Source organism: Dendrobates tinctorius, unplaced genomic scaffold (genome assembly GCF_039654945.1).
Source record: "Dendrobates tinctorius isolate UK_male_01 unplaced genomic scaffold, ASM3965494v1 ptg000070l, whole genome shotgun sequence".
Classification (NCBI taxonomy): Eukaryota; Metazoa; Chordata; class Amphibia; order Anura; family Dendrobatidae; genus Dendrobates; species Dendrobates tinctorius.
This window is the reverse complement of record NW_027361738.1, coordinates 18,882,555-18,886,697: the sequence shown is the minus strand read 5'-3', so window position 1 is coordinate 18,886,697 and position 4,143 is coordinate 18,882,555. Positions and strand designations below refer to the sequence as shown.

General features: G+C 40.2%; 2 pseudogenes; both read left to right on the top strand.

Annotated features, from left to right (window-relative positions):
- The first annotated feature begins 216 nt into the window (after nt 1–216).
- On the top strand, nt 217–1,019 carry LOC141095789 (protein FAM200C-like; annotated as a pseudogene).
- Nucleotides 1,020–1,038: 19 nt separating this feature from the next.
- Nucleotides 1,039–1,860, top strand: LOC141095769 (SCAN domain-containing protein 3-like; annotated as a pseudogene).
- Nucleotides 1,861–4,143: the final 2,283 nt, after the last annotated feature.

Here is a 4,143-nt window from a genome sequence, read left to right as displayed (position 1 = left end):
GGTCCTTTTGCACGGACCACACAAGGGAGCAAAGAGACAGCAAAAGGAGGTAAAGGAACAGCACACACACAAGGTAACACAAAAGAGACAGCACACACAAAAGGGGGAAAGAGACAGCTTACAGCACACAAGGGGGGAAAGAGACAGCTCCCAGCACACAAGGGAGCACACCTGTAAAGAATTTTTTTCTTTACAGGTAGGTAACTGATACGAAACATGGCTGAATCTAAGAAGAAATGTTGACAGTACAGTGTTGATTATTTGAAATTTGGTTTTCTTCCATCAAAGGCAGACAAACGATTGCCCATATGCCTTTTATGCACCACAGTTTTGAGCAATGACTCTATGAAACCATCGAAGCTCGAAGATCATCTAAGAAGGTGTCATCCTGATAAAATAGGTAAAGATTTAAAATATTTTCAAACATTGAAGAAAAAATATGAAAAGAGACCCACCATGCACAGTATGTTCGCTTCAACGTCTCAAAGTAACGATGATGGCTTGCGGGCATCTTACAATATCTCATTGCTTATAGCGAAATCTGGAAAACCGCACACCATCGAAGAACAGTTAATTTTACCTGCTGTTGAAGAGGTTTTAAAAACTGTTCTGCACAAACCTCCATTTGACGTACTCAAAATAATTCCTTTGAGTAACAACACTGGACAAAGACGTATTGATGAAATGAGCTCTGATATTGAAAGCTTCTTGTGTAATTATCTGCAAACAACTCATTTTTCTATTCAACTGGACGAGTCAACTTTACCTGTTAATGAAGCATTATTATTGGCATATGTTCGATTTGTTACGGACAAAGAAATCCATGAAGAGCTGCTATTCGCGAAAACTTTGGAGACGGACATTAAAGGTGAATCAATATTTAATGTCCTGAGTGATTTTTTTAAGGAAAATCAATTCCATTTACAAACATTATTTCCGTGGCAGCAGATGGAGCTCCTGCCATGTTCGGGCGATATCGTGGGTTTATAAGTCATCTTAAAAGAATGCAATGCATTGAATACCCGTTTATTTGCACAAATGTGCGACGAAAATGATGGAAACTTCCAACCATTGCTTTTAGATACTGAAGTACGCTGGTTGTCGAAAGGTGCATGTTTAACAAGATTTTACTCACTTTTTGAATCAGTTTTAGAGTTTCTGGAAAGTAAAGATCCAGATTTAAAAGAAAACCTGATCAAACTGAAAGCAGACATCGCGTATCTGACAGATTTGTTCAAAAAATTTAATGACATTAACTTGCAGTTACAAGGGGACAGCCTAAATTTATTAAAAACAAAGGGTTTAATTTCGGCTTTTATTGGAAAATTGAAATTTCTGAAGCAAAATATTAGTCAGCGTGAATTCTCCCAGTCTCCAAACTTGTCACAGGCAGAATGTCTTGATGAGGATATTCAGATATACGTTCAACATTTAAATACCCTGCATGATGACTTCAAAAACAGATTTGAAGATATTCTGATGATGGAAATACCACAATGGATCATAAATCCACTTGATGAAACAGAAGTGGCAAATGTGGTATTACAAGAGGAGTTACTCGAGCTTAGCACCAATGAGGAGCTGAAGGTGAAATTTAAAAAAGGCAATCAAACATTTTGGTTGCAGGCAGAAATACCCGAAAAATATCCTGGGCTGTGGGAAATTGCGAGAAAACTTTTGATAGCGTTTCCCTTGTAATACCTTGTCGAAAAAAGTTTTAGTGTCGTTACAAACCTATTAACAAAAAAAAGAAGCAGACTGAACATCACAGAACGGGGAGATTTGCAGTTATTCCTTACAAAACTGAAGCCAAATATTGATAATTTGCTGTCAATCCATCAAGTACATCCCTCCCATTAATAAAATCATGACTATATTTTTTTATTGTTGATTTGCATTGTTGAAGCTATGTTACGTTATTAATGTTTAATTTTAATTCTATTAAGTCTGTAATCATATTATTTTAGTAAATAGAACACAAGAAAATACACTATTTTTTATTTTTATTTTTAACAATCCGAATATAGGGTTGGAACTCAGCCGCGACACAAATTGCCATCGTTAGATCTAATCTTTACCTTTTTAGATGAATTTTGGGAATATGGAAGAAATGTAGCAGCAGGGGTCCACCGAAACCAGTAAAATTTTGAAAGTGGTCTATGAGAAAAAAAAGTTTGGAAACCTCTGATTTAGGGGATAAAGTAGCGGAAGCACTCCTGCACTGAGTACCAGATGTCAGCTGTCAGAATCAGCTGACACCCAGTGGCATTGCAGGCGCAGAGCCTCTATGCGGCAAAATCACCTGGGTGTACTCAGTACGTCTAAGGTTGGTAAGTACCACACGACCAAAACGTACTGAGCACGTTCAAGGTCATGAAGGGGTTAAAGGGAGCCTGTCAGCATGATTTAGCAATGTATAATAAAGGCATGGATGTAAAGGTGCTATTGTGCACAGTAAATTGATAACTTTAGTAAAAAAATCCACTCTGAGTTTGTTCTTTAATCCGCATTTGAAGTTTTCTGATAATTAGCTTTAGGTGCTTAGGGGTGTTACTGTAGGCATGGTGTTCAGCTGTTACCCCAGACACCTCCGACTGTCTCTGATGTCTATATGACAGGTCACTGCTTTGTGAGTGACATTACTCTTGTTCTCGGTTGAAATGTTAGACCATATCCGTTTTGACTTCTTGCCTGATCAAAATAAATGACACTGATGCAAAACATAAAGTCCTATTTTCTTTTTTGTGGTGCTGAGGTTTGTACTCTGATTAGTCTGGTCCACGAGTCCCTTTCTCAAGCACACGACAATGCTACTGTCTCTCTCCTTTATAAAGTCCACCAGTCTGTTATGTTCAATTGGTGGGAGTGGAGTATGTATTAAGTTCATCTAAAGGCAAGAGGAGCTGGCTCCTGGGACACAAGGGTTGTGTAAAGTGGCCAGGTAAAAGGCAGATGGCCACCATAGATAAAATCAGAATGAAGTAGAAGTGGTGAAAAGACTTATTAATACTGCTACTTAGGGTACGTGTACACGCTACGGATTCTGCTGCATTTCTATTTCCATTCAAGTCTATCTATTTTCAAAAACGCAGTGCACATGCTGCGGATTTTTCCGCGCGGATTTGCTGCGGGTTCAAATCCGCAGCATGTCAATTCTTTCTGTGGATTCCACTGCGTTTTGACACCTGCTCCATTGCACAGATGTCAAACGCAGGGGGAAAATGCAGGCAAATCCCCAGGTAAAATGCAAGTCATTTTACCTGCGGATTACCTGCAAATCTGTGCGGAAAAATCCGCAGCAGAATCCGCAGCATGTGCACATACCATTGGAGGATGCACTGCTTCATACAGCTAGCAGAGTTGTTTGAGCCTTCCTACAAACTAACTGGGAGTTCTGATTGGAAGGAAGCCTGTAGTACTTTTTACTAGCATGTTCTCTTCCAATAAGAACTCCTAGCTATGAAAAGCAACACAAGAGAGTGGGAGAAATCTGTTTTAATAGTAAGCCCCTAAACTGCTGAAGAAGAATCCGATGCATCAGCCAAAGTGTACCATGGAATGTATATATAAGTAGATTTATGTATTTGTCTGAGTCTATGTGTATACAGTTGTGGTCAAAAGTATTGACACTAGAGTTGAGCGAAACGGGTCAAAAAAATTCAAAAGTCGCCAACTTTCGCCAAAGTCGGGTTTCATGAAACGAAACCCGACCTTAGCGTGAGGTCAGCCACGAGGTCGGCGACCATCGCGCCAAAGTCGTGTTTCAAAAGATGCTTTTGCACCCTTTTTCAGCCAATCAGGAAGAACGGACACTGTGGGCAACGTGATGACATAGGCAGCGGTTACCACCATGCTTGTGAAGGGCATGCAAGTGATTGGCTTGCTTTGTGTGGCGTCACAGGGGCCTGTGCCTGTGAATCTCTTCCAGTGTCACTGCCATGACATCACATGTGTGCCCCATTATACAGATGACATTGTGACAGTACTGACTAATCAAAAGGCGCACAGGGGATGCAGTAAGATTAGAGATTTGCAGGCCTCCCGTTTACCTGCCAGTCACCACTGGCTTGGATGCTGGACCAACGTCCCATTAATCTATCCACTCATCTCCAGTGTTAAGGTGATCACTTAGAGTCTACAGAA